This window comes from Argopecten irradians, chromosome 3 (assembly GCF_041381155.1).
Source record: "Argopecten irradians isolate NY chromosome 3, Ai_NY, whole genome shotgun sequence".
In the NCBI taxonomy this organism is placed as follows: domain Eukaryota; kingdom Metazoa; phylum Mollusca; class Bivalvia; order Pectinida; family Pectinidae; genus Argopecten; species Argopecten irradians.
The window spans coordinates 58,889,743-58,904,797 of NC_091136.1; the positions used below are offsets into that span (position 1 = coordinate 58,889,743).

Genomic DNA, 15,055 nt, shown 5'->3' on the forward strand with positions numbered 1-15,055 from the left:
GTATCCCAGTCATACTACATTTACATGATATCAGTACCCAAGTCATACTTTATTTAAATGCCATCAGTACCCAAGTCATGCCATATTTAAATGCTATCGGTACCCAAGTCATACTACATTTAAATGATATCAGTAGCCAAGTCATACTTCATTTAAATGATATCAGTGCCCAAGTTATACTACATTTAAATTATATCTGAACCCAAGTTATACTACATTTAAATGCTATCAGTACCCAAGTCATACTTCATTTAAATGATATTAGTAGCCAAGTCATACTACATTTAAATGATATCAGTGCCCAAGTCATACTTCATTTAAATGATATCAGTACCCAAGTCATACTATATTTAAATGATATCAGTACCCAAGTCATACTACATTTAAATGATATCAGTGCCCAAGTCATACTTCATTTAAATGATATCAGTGCCCAAGTCATACTTCATTTAAATGATATCAGTGCCCAAGTCATACTTCATTTAAATGATATTAGTGCCCAAGTCATACTTCATTTAAATGATATCAGTAGCCAAGTCATACTTCATTTAAATGATATCAGTGCCCAAGTCATACTTCATTTAAATGATATCAGTGCCCAAGTCTTACTATATTTAAATGATATCAGTACCCAAGTCATATTACAAAAAAAAATTTGATATCAGTTCTCATGTCATACTACAAAAATATTTGATATCAGTAAATATTGTTGGCGCAAGGACCGATATATATGTGTACAAGCATCAGGGAAGTTTTTAGGGTGTATGTTGATAATTTATATTGTGTATTACTCTAAGTAGCATGTTGAATAATAATTTTTGTTTGAACATGATTTTAAAACATACATTTTAGTAACTTTAACAAACGTTTTTGTACTTTGTTTAATATCCCTCGGGTAGTAAATATTATAATCTATGCTTGATTAAGAATTATCCCGATTGATGCTGGTTTTTTTTGTATCAATATTGTTTAATGAATGAAAAATGTTGTTTATTTAAAAATGCTTGTTAGTTTCTGAAATACACTCTTTCAACAACTGTAAAATATTTCCTAACAATATTACCTGTTCACGTACTTAGAATCTTTAGACGCCATTACTTATAATCCATTGTCTCCTTTCCTCCTCTCTTAGATGCATAGACATGGTCACGGGAATCAATTTCACTGGCCATTATCATAATCTCTAACGTATTGTCGCGCTAAATATATATTTCACAACAAAGCAAATGCAAATTACACTTAAAGTTCTGGAGTGTTACTGCACGTTAAATAAATCCATCGTTGTACAATAAACATATGCAGCAATAACACTACTAAGATACTGATGAAGTGGCGTTAAAGCTACGAATACCGTTACGTATACATTCTTCATTTTAACACTATACAATTCAATTCACTCATGTCATAACAGCTGTATTTCAAGAGATATATATCCGGAATTTTGTAGATACGATATGAAGCTTCGTTAGAATTCAACTTCTAATCCAGTTTAAGCATTCCAAACATATTCCAGCTGGTTTACAATCCATGTGTTTCACAGATTTGGTCATTTTATATTCGTCCTACATTTTTACCCTACCTACCTCTGAATGATGTTTCTTTTAAGACTATTTAGAACAATGTTTTTTATAATGATGAGAAAATCCAGTTACACATTTAGTTGTTGTAAGAATATGTTTGTAGCATTATATTTATTTATCACATAATCCGCCTGATATCCAGTGATTTCGCCCGTGTAATATTTTTGCATAGGCCACTTGTGTAATATGTCCTGAAGCGATTTTCATTGGCTGAAAATTCATTGTGACGTCAGACAGAAACAATAAAATGACGTGATGTCAGGATTACGAGGACGGCAGGACAAAATGGCGGTCTCTGCTGGATTTTCGAAATTAATTTTGACGTGAATTTTTCGTTATATAAGTATTTGTAGTAATGTGATAAAAATTATCTTAAATTTGCTAAGGCTCGCAAAAATTGAAACTTCTTACACTCGTTTCATAAAATCTCATATGAAATGAACACTTATGTAAGATCCTATATGTATGTAATATAAATTAATACTACCTGATTTATTTTATATTTGTTTTAAGATGCTCCACCGCTGACAAATGATATTTTATACTAACAACAACAGAAGCAGACGATTTAGTATTTTTCTTCAGTTACAAAAATTACTTACTTTACACCATTGCCACCATTAAAAAGTTTGAGCTTCTAATTTTACTTAAAGTTAAAAATATGAAAAATAATCAATTGCATCCTGATTTTTTTTTATGATATTGTTAATAATCATTGCTTGTATTATGACGTTTTTGTTATTAATATTTGATAAGAATATCGCTCAAGCATTTATCGACTGGTTGGTGTAAGTGATGTATAAATGCTACAGTAGTATTTTGTTGTATTTATCGGCTGGTTGGTGTAAGTGATATATAAATTCTACAGAAGTATTTTGTTGTATTTATCGACTTGTTGGTGTAAGTGATATATAAATGCTACAGTAGTATTTTGTTGCATTTATAGACTGGTTCGTGTAAGTGATTTTTAAATGCTACAATAGTATTTTGTTGTATTTATCGGCTGGTTGGCGTAAGTGATATATAAATGCTACAGTAGTATTTTGTTGTATTTATCGACTCTTTGGTGGAAGTGATATTTAAATACCACAATAGTATTTTTTGTGTATATATCGACTACTTTCTGTAAGTGATATATAAATGCTACAGTAACATTTTGTTGTATTTATCGACTGGTTGGCGTAAGTGATATATAAATGCTACAGTAGTATTTTGTTGTATTTATCGACTGGTTGGCGTAAGTGATATATAAATGCTACAGTAGTATTTTGTTGTATTTATCGACTGGTTGGCGTAAGTGATATATAAATACTACAGCAGTATTGTGTTGTATTTATCGACTCTTTGGTGGAAGTGATATTTAAATACCACAATAGTATTTTTTGTGTATATATCGACTACTTTCTGTAAGTGATATATAAATGCTACAGTAACATTTTGTTGTATTTATCGACTGGTTGGCGTAAGTGATATATAAATACTACAGCAGTATTTTGTTGTATTTATCGACTCTTTGGTGGAAGTGATATTTAAATACCACAATAGTATTTTTGTGTATATATCGACTACTTTCTGTAAGTGATATATAAATGCTACAGTAGTATTTTGTTGTATTTATCGACTGGTTGGCGTAAGTGATATATAAATACTACAGCAGTATTGTGTTGTATTTATCGACTTGGTGGTGTAAGTGATATAAATGCTACAGTAGTATTGTGTTGCATTTATCGACTTGGTGGTGTAAGTGATATATAAATGCTACAGTAGTATTTTGTTGTATTTATCGGCTGGTTGGTGTAAGTGATATATAAATGCTACAGTAGTATTTTGCTGTATTTATCGACTTGTTGGTGTAAGTGATATATAAATGCTACAGTAGTATTTTGGTGTATTTATCGACTTGTTGGTGTAAGTGATATATAAATTCTACAGTAGTATTTTGTTGTATTTATCGACTGATTGGTGTAAGTGATATATAAATGCTACAGTAGTATTTTGTTGCATTTATCGACTTGGTGGTGTAATTGATATATAAATGCTACAGTAGTATTTTGTTGTATTTATCGGCTGGTTGGTGTAATTGATATATAAATGCTACAGTAGTATTTTGTTGTATTTATCGGCTGGTTGGTGTAATTGATATATAAATGCTACAGTAGTATTTTGTTGCATTTATCGACTTGGTGGTGTAAGTGATATATAAATGCTACAGTAGTATTTTGGTGTATTTATCGGCTGGTTGGTGTAAGTGATATATAAATGCTACAGTAGTATTTTGGTGTATTTATCGGCTGGTTGGTGTAAGTGATATATAAATTCTACAGTAGTATTTTGTTGTATTTATCGGCTGGTTGGTGTAAGTGATATATAAATTCTACAATAGTATTGTGTTGTATTTGTCGACTGGTTGGTGTAAGTGATATATAAATGCTACAGTAGTATTTTGTTGCATTTATCGACTTGGTGGTGTAATTGATATATAAATGCTACAGTAGTATTTTGCTGTATTTATCGACTTGTTGGTGTAAGTGATATATAAATTCTACAGTAGTATTGTGTTGTATTTATCGACTTGTTGGTGTAAGTGATATATAAATTCTACAGTAGTATTGTGTTGTATTTATCGACTGGTTGGCGTAAGTGATATATAAATGTTACAGTAGTATTGTGTTGTATTTATCGACTTGGTGGTGTAAGTGATATAAATGCTAAAGTAGTATTTTGTTGCATTTATCGACTTGGTGGTGTAAGTGATATATAAATGCTACAGTAGTATTTTGGTGTATTTATCGGCTGGTTGGTGTAAGTGATATATAAATTCTACAGTAGTATTTTGTTGTATTTATCGACTGGTTGGTGTAAGTGATATATAAATACTACAGTAGTATTTTGTTGTATTTATCGACTTGTTGGTGTAAGTGATATATAAATTCTACAGTAGTATTGTGTTGTATTTATCGACTGGTTGGTGTAAGTGATATATAAATGCTACAGTAGTGTTTGGTTGTATTTATCAACTTATTGGTGTAAGTGATATATATAAAAATCCTACCGTGGTCTTTTGTTGTATTTATAAATTATTTGAATCCGTTTCGGTATCGTTGCTTGTCGCAGCTGTAATGATTTAAGGCTAAATTAGGAGTTGTTATATTCTCTTGTCTTATTTTAGCACAAGAGTCCCAAATAAAAAATGATATATGATGTAGCTTTTTTGCATTAATCATCCGGGGCTATATTAATTAATAAATCTCCTCCTAAAGGTGTTACTCATGTGCAAGGATATGTAGACTCCTGTAAGTCACATATTGCTATTACGAAGAGAATCATTTGTAAAATGTAAGTTTTTGTTTGTTGGCATATGCAAATGGTCAAGTCGATGGTCGAAAATTTTATACAATAGATTAATATTACATAATGTTTAAATCAGAATAGTAATCGGTGGTGAAGACTCCTGTAAATTGCTGCTGTAACTGAATGGTTATTTGTTGTACCAACATCTATTGAGTACTTACCTTAACAGTTCTGTCAGGTCGATATTGCTCACGTGAGGCACATACGGGCGTTTATAGATACGTCCAAGGGATGTCATATTGGCCTAGTCGACCTGTTGCCGTCCTAAAAGCTTAGCGTTAATATATACTAAGTCTGCTTCACGACAACATAGTCGACCTTGACCATCAAAACAACCGGAAGTTGGAAGGTTACATGCAAATGCTAACATGCTGCGGTACCAAGTGTCATGTGATGCCGCCACGGCTTTCTCGTCCCAGCTTTCTCACGTCACTTATCTGTTTCCCATTTTAATGTTTTCTATTGAAGTGTGTCGTGTTTATGAGGTTGTTTTGTCTTTGATATGATAACCATTCCTCAATATCAATTAATCATATTTTGTCAAAGAACGAGTGATATTTCATCTTCATCTTAACGTCTTTTAGATGTCCCTTCTTTGGTTATATTATTGGGCTCGAGGTAAAGGTGTCCAGTTGAAATATTTCAATATTTTAGTCAATAAATCAAACAAATAATGACGATAAACCCGAATGGACTATATTTACATGACAAAATAAGCACATCATTACGTAAATTTATCTATGATGATATGATAAAAGGATTAAACCTAAGTAATGCAACATGAGAATAAATAAGTAAACAAGTAAATGAGCGAGATGGGGTCATTTTAAGGAAGAGTGAGGAAACCTTATCTCGATTTGTAGTCCTCTCAATATGATGATATGTAAAATATTTATGACGTGTAGGATTTTGGTGCATGGAGGCCCAACAATGAAGCTCAGCTTAAGAACAATTATGAATTTGCAATCATTATATTTTCTTACGAAAAAGTTTCCTGTGTTAGATGCAAGTTTTAAGAGCCAGAGGAATATATAATCACAAAAGTTTTTGATGCATCTAAATTTATATTAAAGATCTGCTCTGGTGAAAAGACAAAATTTTCTGATGACTAAATTTTTAGCTAGTATTTTTTTGGAAATAGGAATTCATATCAAAGTTAAAAAATGTAATGAAAATAATATGACGGTGTGCTTGATTTTAAGCTATTATGAATCAAAGATGGCTATTTTATTAATAACGTAAATTGTGATTTTGCCTGAATTTCCCTGTTTTGGCCATACACACAACAATCTAAAGCAATATTTTGCAAATTAGAAGTCTGTTACGTATGAATATTCGCGAAATTGACAAAACCAATGTTTTGTTTAAGAAATTATTTTTATCACACAGTCAACCTATTAATTTTGCTCAGACCAGCTGTATATGTTACCAATACTTCTTATATTTTGAAGATGGAAATATCTTCTTTTTTACAATTTTTGGCAGATTCAATACTAAAGTTCTGATGACTGACTTTTTTTCTAGAATTCTGCAGTTCAAAAGAAATTAAGTTGCTGTTTCAAAAACCATCATAAAAATAGGGGGTGAGTGTGCTTGATTTTTTGTCCCGATACAAAATTTGTAATTTTTTTTAGCATTTTTGCTAAAACTTCAAATCACTATATCATCGCTAAAATGTAAAAAAAAAATCAACAAATAAACCCAATAGGTTATGAGTCCAATTTTATATGCTTAAAAGCAATAAAAGTCTATTTTATACTTGCAACAACAGTAGTTTGAAAATCACAAAAATTCTTCGATTAATGTTTAATCGAAATTGAAACGAGAGTGAAACCTCACCAGAGCAAATCCTTAATTTGTTTTTGTTGCGCCATCGTTGATGTGAATGAAGAGCCATAATGTGGGCAAAAAGGCAGTTGCTATTTTTTTTTATCATCGATGATACTTAAATATCCAAACATTAAAGTATTAAACACTTGCTTGTCATCAAATTATAGCTCAACTCGTGTTTTTATTATTATTTCAGATTGGGTCTGTATGTAGAAGATATAGACGTTGTAAGTATCATCGTATCCCGGGTTTGTGGAGTCTGTATATATCATAAAGGGCTATAGTAAGTATCAACGTATCCCGGGTTTGTGGACTCTGTATATATCATTAAGGTCTACAGTAAGTATCAACGTATCCCAGGTTTGTGGACTCTGTATATATCATAAAGGGCTATAGTAAGTATCAACGTATCCCAGGTTTGTGGACTCTGTATATATCATTAAGGTCTACAGTAAGTATCAACGTATCCCAGGTTTGTGGACTCTGTATATATCATAAAGGGCTATAGTAAGTATCAACGTATCCCGGGGTTGTGGACTCAGTTTCTGTATGCATTATAAAGTCTCAACAAGGCATTATCCTATTGACTAAGTGAAGAATATAGTTCATTTGACTACAACTTTGATGAAGTTTACAGATAGATAGAATGAGTCTACATGTAAATACATCTGTTACCGAAGACGTATACAATATACATCAAAATTTGACAACAGTTCAATGTTTATATTTACATTTCAACTCATATATCTTGATTAAAACTGTAATTTGAATGTCTAGCGTTACAAAACATTGGCGTCAGCAAGTTCAATTCCCAGAACAGCCGGTAAAATGATATAATTCTCCCTGTCATTAACAATGTGCACGTCAGTTAAAAGTTGAATTTTTATCTTTGTGAAAAAAGCTATTTCATCGAAAAATATTCGACTATATGCTTTTCAACATTTTGAATAAAACCGTCCGATTAACTTGTAATAATACTTTGATTTATTATAGAATAGGCGGGTTTAAAGGTAGTAACAGCACTGTTTCTATCAATAGGCGTCATCTTAAGAAATATGCATTTACTTGTTCTATATGATATGTTTTATGAATGTCTGTTTCAAAATGCTTCAAAATTGTTGACGATTCCTAAAAGGTATTTTAGTGTTTCAAAATGCATAATAATTGTTGACGATTTCTAAAAGGTATTTTAGTTTGCATCTTATTGTAGGTCCAATACATTAGCACTGACAAATCACGTTGAATGACGCTTATTATATTTTGTTTAAATATTGTTTTAACTTTACATTTATGGTGATCAAATTATATATTCATCACTTTTAATGATCTTGTTTATAATTTATTATTAGAAATTAAGAAACAAAAACTTTAGAAACGAAAGTTACTGACAGCCATGTTATGTTAATTCGAGATTTTTCTACGTGCACCCGAATACCTACACTGACGTCAGCATTGTAAATTGTTGTGCAGACATACAATGTAGGTAAATTAACTAAGGTTAACTATAGATAGATAAAGGTAACACTGAATGTAAATAATTGTTGGCATCAATTTTAACTGTTAGAATTCAGAACTTATATTTCTCGTTTTTGATATCATTAGACCTATTAGCATAATCTTATGGTTATAATTCTTTTGTCATTAAACTTTGTGTATTAATAACCTCGCTTTCAGAATAGTTATTATTAATAATGTCATATTTTTATATACTACCATAACATAATTTTGTCAGAAATTATACATATCGATTTTTTTTAATATAATTATGAAAATACAATGTATCTATGATATTTATTATTTAAACTGTCAGACGAACTATGTGGTTGTATTTTTTAATTCCCATATAAGTTTTTGCTTTCTGATTGGCCGATTGTTTTTTATACCCAGGAAAACCAATCTTAGAATGGCGCTAAAACCTGACGTGTATTGACGTAGAAAAATGATATACTGAAAAATCAGTGGAATCGTCTATTAAAAAGTATCTCTATCATATACTTTGGTAGTCTAACAAATTAATTTTTAATTTCTGATGTTGCGATTTTTTTTTATTTTATCGAGTTACAAAAAATTGCCAAATTTTGTTAAAATCCCGAATGAAATTTTAAAAAATAGTGCTTCAAAAGTCAATGTGTCAATAAAAGAGTTTCCTCTGGTAAATTTTACTGCGTTACAGCAATCTTAATATCATCTACATTTTATAGTGCATCCTCTATAAACTACAATTTATTCTGTTGTGTAATTTGTATAATAACATGTTAATGTATGACATATTTATATTGTACCATTATTATCATATTGTCCACTGACTCATGAAGTGTGTTGATTTACTGATTTTACAGTAGTAATGGATGTATAACACAAACAGCGAGAAATGAGTGTACACATTGTAGTACCATTATAGACAATATCCTAAACACTCTCACATTTACTGTGTTATTCATTTCTATAACAACTATTTTCTGTAAGATTTTTTCTTAATTTGACCTTGTTTTGTTTTAATGAAGAATCATCTGATCTGGTAATGTTGCATGGGATTAAGTACTTTTTAATTTGTCAAATCAGTTTTTGATATTGTTACTACGTCGATTGTTTTCTAGATCTGATTAGTTAAATCATTTTTATTCCTTCCTTTGTATAAACCTATCAAAACAACGCTACAAACAGCGAAGGCACATTATGTACAAATAACAAATGATGAACGATATTTTACGATCGTATTATTTTGATCATTTCACACAGTCAAAAGAGTATTTATACATCCCGTTACTATTTTTGTTATAGTTAAAACTGCATCATGAGTGCTGATTATAGTTGTTAAATTTCAATTTTATTAAATAGAGGTCATGATATTTTCTTCGGAAATCTCAAGAATCATCATTTGCTAAATAAGAATTTTTTTCATGTTAATAATAATGAGTTTTACTCGAAATGATTTACCATATATTTAGTATTTCTATTAGATTGAGTTTGCATTTATGCTGTGCTTGCAAAAAATTTAGAAGCGGCAATAAAAAATGAAAATCTCGTTGTGTTTATTATCTTTCGTTTTTTATATTATAGATAGTATAACCATTGCTTTATTTATGATTTGTCAGGAGACCCTTTTAATTTTCCAGACAGATTCATGAAATGTATTGTGTTGAGGTAAGAACAGCTTTAACGAAGAAAGATATAAAGATTTGGTGATGTAGATTGGAGCAGTCATGTGTTAAAAGAAGAATATTCGATTGAAAACAATCGACTAACTTGCTGAAAGTTTGTTTACACCGTGAAACCAAGCGATAATATGTTCATACTACAGAAGGACATCATGTGATTTACCCGTCTTGTATCATGTAAACGAAACCCACGATAGTAGCAACAAGCATCGTCTATCTAGTTTATACCCAAGGATATCGCAATATATATATATCTTGGTATTTTATTCAGCCTACACCTTTTAATTCGCTGAGTGAATATTTTGAGACAAATAACTTTGGTTTTAACATAATATTTTATCAAATGGTCTTTGTCATAAATATAACCTTAAATAATTGTACTGTCGTCCTTTTACAGATTTCATTTGATTGGATTGTCAACAATGGATGGTCAAAACGGAGCTATCCTATCTGTGATAATCTAATAAATACACGCAATTCAGATGATTTGTTTCAGAACAATCGGTGGTGATTTGTGGTGTAAAGTTTCACATAACACCTAGCCATGACATAAAGTTATTTGGATCTTGCTGTCGGAGCATACGACGCTTTCTGTTTTGAACGTCTGGTCTTATCATTATTCCTGTCGCGTAAGTCTGCATACTGACATGTACTTTTTGGCAAAATTTGCATTCTTTCATAAAATATCTTAAGTTTAGATTTTGTTTTTTTAAGGTTGAGATGTTTTGCTGTTTGTCACTAAATGAGTTGAGACTGGTCTTTTTGTTATATATTGTCAGGAATAAGTGTTGTCGTGGGCTGCTTGGTAAACCGTGTTGGGCCCGACAGTGATGGATGAAACAGTATACCAGGGCTGTTCTCGGAGATTTATCTTTCTCAGAGACATCGCCGGCCAATGTGACCCGCTTCCGGAAGTTTATTGTTTACCTGTTATGCCATCCTTAGTGGAACTGACATGTGATGAAATATAGGTTTTGTGTGCTATTCACTTAAAACATAAATACCATTTCCGCTGTCGGATTCTTTGGAAGCATTAATATGAGTAATACCTGGATAAGTATTATAATATTTTATTGTCTTTTTAGGAGAGGACGTTTCAACAAGTTCATGATTTATTTCACGACTGAACTTAAATTAACATAATTTCATTTCATGACTTCATAATGTAATGCATATGTACATTCATTTAAAGTAACATACACTAATTTTTGTTTCTATTGACGGCCCCTCGTTGTTAAACAAAACTTAAAAGGACACTTGTACACGACCTGAACTGATTCAATGCTGTGATCAACAAAAACGGTATGACGACAAAAGAGAGCTAATTAGACTGAACAATACATCTATGTAAGCATAATACATGGAATCAATGAATATGTCTTTAACATAACCAAGACAAATATAGAATGAAGACACCAGAAATAAAATACAATTTTTGTAACCAAATAAATTATAATCTTAACATCTAAACACTTTGCAAGAAAAATTATAAAATACTAAAATTATCATAAAGAAATTAAAACATCGATAAAATAATATAAAATTGAAAACAAAGAACGCAAAACTATCTATAAAACATTCACAAGCAAACATAATTTACATAGTAAAATCATTACAGGAAGATAATGATATCAATTATCCTATACGATAGGACCCAAACGACTAAACTCCGATACTGTGTATCAGTATCAGTACAATGATATCTATCAAAAACGTAATCGCAATCAGAACCTACAATAATGCAATAATGAAAGGCAAACATTTTCAAACTTTGAATCACAAAAATAAAACACCGAATCAGATACAGTATCGACCGAGATTTTAGATAAAATCAGTCCTGTGATTCATTGTTGATATACACTTTGTCACACACAAGGCTAAAGTACTCCAATTGTATTACATTGTTTCAAGGGAAGCATTTAATATCAATTTAAATTAATTGAAATTAATTTTCAGTATTCATAATTTAACTAGATATGATACAATTAGAATAGCGTATTAACATACGGAAATTTCGCCGAATCAACATTCTTAATTTAGGTCCATACTTCTGAAAACCGCGCTAATTTATATGACGCTAAACCGGAAACTGCGGAGGTTGTTTTGAATTCCAGAATGGTTTCCGATACGCTACGACATTCCACTTGCAGATTTTTTTTTTTATATGTGAAAATTGTCTACATATAATATTCAATGTTTAAAATTATTAAATAAATCAAATAAAAGCAATGAAGTGAAAATTAGATGATATCTCTGAGGTTTCTTGCGGTCCTTGTCGTAAATGGGAACAATCTCTCCCAGGGTGCATTGCGATCCCCACAATTACATCTATGTAAACGTCCAGCGAAATTTCAAGATTCTTGAAAATCGTATTTCGGACGCATTCTTAATTCTCAAACACAAATTGTAATTTTCCTTTTGTATCATTCCCTGTAATTTTCATACGACGTCCGCCGTTTCAAAAACAATCACTTTGACGCCACAAATAAAGGAGGCGCAATATATTAAATAGTCGTCATGACGTAATATTCTGTGACGCGAGGTCAGCAGACGACCAGTTCGTTGGCCGTTGACAGAGATGAAAGTGGGGACCGCAATGAATCCTGGGAGAGATTGAAATGGGAATGGATTTTCAAACACCGGAAGTAATGTTCGTCGTATTAAATGATAAGAAGGGACCCGTCTGGACCGAAATTTCGGATTTATAAAAAAATCGCATACGGATTTCCTTAACACATCAATTTTGGAGAAAATCATAGAAATAAACAGACATAAACCAGATAAAAATCATAAAATCATATGAACTGATTTTGGATGTTTTCTTTTTCTTTTTGTGGCATGTTTTTATTTAAAAAAAGGGGGGGGGGGTAGGGTTGTGAGTTACGAATTTCAAGCTTACAAAATTTTGAAAATTTGATTGAAGACCCCATGTTTTTATATGATGTTTGAAAACTATATTACGTTGTGAAATTGACATGGGTTATCATTTCCTTTTTGCCTATTCATTGATTTTTTAGGGGCGAAAATAAGGCAAAACATGATAATTACGTATAGAAACAGTCCTGGGAAATAACGAAAATTAGAACGCATTTGTAAAAATTGTTTTTACATATTGTTCTATCGTTAGAAATATAGGACAAATAATCAATGGGATTGAGACTACATTCACCCTAATATTACAGAAAACATAATCTCATAACTTTTTCTTTTTTTTTGGCTAGCAAATTTGCACGGATGGTATATTTCAAGCTCAAATATCTCCTAAAGTATTTCAAAAACACACATTTTCTTCACCGATTTGAAATCTGCGTGAAAAATGCAAGAAAATGGAATAAGACCCGATAGAAAAAAACGACACGGGTTATCCCCAATGTATTGATCTATCTTAACAAACAGTGATATAACTAAGTCTAAGCTGAATGATAAAACAAACAAGGGAAATCAGGGCCAATATTGAAATTCGAAAACTAGTAAAGCATAAACGGTATAAAATTTTGTACGAAAATAAAGGAACGAATCGTGTAATCTAAACAGTGATACAGTATAAACTCAAAATCTGTGCAATTTTTAAGCCAATAAAGAGAAATCGGTAAAATATTGAAACCAAAACCTAAATAACAAGAAAAAATAATACAAATTGTACGAACACTACAAAATGAAACCAAACTCATTTTAATATCACGGAATCAAAGAAGGAAAAGGACTAAAATACAAAGCAGATACAGATAATTCACAAATGTTTTCCTTAGATAAAAGATAATAGAATTTGTTCATACAACAACCCACTTCAACCATCACAACTCAATTACATCATAAATGCATTAAACATGAATGAGCATTTAAACTAAATCCAACAAAATTACAGACAAAAGTAGAAAAACAAATCCAACAGATTGTGTAAGAAAACATGATGAACAAGATGAGATAACAATTTCCATTAAAAAGTAAAGCTCACTACATATAAATCTAACAGCCATAAGGCAAATAAAAGAAGCAAACAGTTTTATCAAAATAATACATATTTCATATTGTTGTGTTTAAACAGATACGAGCCAATAAAACCAAAAAGTCAGTATTAAACAAGGAAGAAGACAACTTTGCATGAAGATATATGGGTCTAGACCAGATATTCTGAAATATCAAACGCCTTCAGTTACACCAATGACGCCAAACCTCAGAATAAAAAAAAGAAAAAGAAAAGAAAAACCGGCGTGACACAGCTAAGTGATATCCTGAAACTAAGGACTACGGGGTCACATCGGAGCCAAATGTAACATAGCAACCAGTCAATAACACAAATAATGCGATATTATATCACAGAAAAATATTACTTGCAAAAACAACAGATTTTTAGGTCACCTGAGACGAAGTCTCAAGTGACCTTTTCTAATCGCCTTTTGTCCGTCGTCGTGCGTCGTGCGTCGTCCGTCGTATGTCCGTAAACAATTTACATTTTCGACTTCTTCTCCAAAACTGCTGAAGCAATTTCAATGGAATTTTGCACAAACCTTCTAAGGCATAAGGCCAATCAAAATTGTGAATTATTTGGTCCCCCGCCCCCCAGGGGGCTGCGGGAGGGGCCAAAAGGCGTAAAATTGAGTAAAATTTTAAAAATCTTCTCTACTCACAGATGCAGTAGAATCAAATACTCTTCATAGATAGAAAGGTCTTAAGGTCCTTTACAAAAATTGTGAATGATATGACCCTGGGGTCTCTAGTTTCCCCCTTGGGAGTGGGTTAAGTTTACTATAGTTTATATAGGGAAAACACATTTTTGAGCATTATTTAGTCATTTGTGATAGGAAATTAGTCAAATGTTGTCAGTATTGTCAGTATGCGATGGCCATTAAATCATATTAACAAATTTTCTATGACTGACCCCCAAGGGCCTTAGGGCGGGGTCAAAAGGGGTTTCATAGTCTAAAACTTCAAAAATCTTCTTCTGAAATTCTGGAAATGGTAAAATAAAATTCTCTTCATAGATAGAAAGGTCTTAAGGTCTTTTACAAAAATTGTGAATTATATGACCCTGGGGTCTCACGTTTCTCCCTGGGGAGAGGGTCAAGTTTACTATAGTTTATATAGGGAAAACACATTTATGAGCATTTTTTGCTCAATTTTCACTGAAGCGAGTCA

At 31.4% G+C, this 15,055-nt stretch overlaps 1 long non-coding RNA gene across 5 annotated transcripts in view; it reads left to right on the forward strand.

Annotated features, from left to right (window-relative positions):
- Positions 1 to 12,771, forward strand: part of LOC138319226 (uncharacterized) — a 90,263-nt gene extending 77,492 nt beyond the window's left edge. For 2 of the 5 annotated variants that reach the window (XR_011207976.1, XR_011207979.1), the window contains exons 3-4: positions 6,958 to 10,548; positions 10,699 to 12,771. This is a non-coding gene — a long non-coding RNA (uncharacterized lncRNA). Of the gene's footprint in view, positions 1 to 6,455; positions 6,515 to 6,957; positions 10,549 to 10,698 lie in introns of all 5 variants that reach the window. The other 3 variants (XR_011207980.1, XR_011207977.1, XR_011207978.1) reach the window with 3 other exon arrangements.
- The last annotated feature ends 2,284 nt before the right edge of the window (positions 12,772 to 15,055 follow it).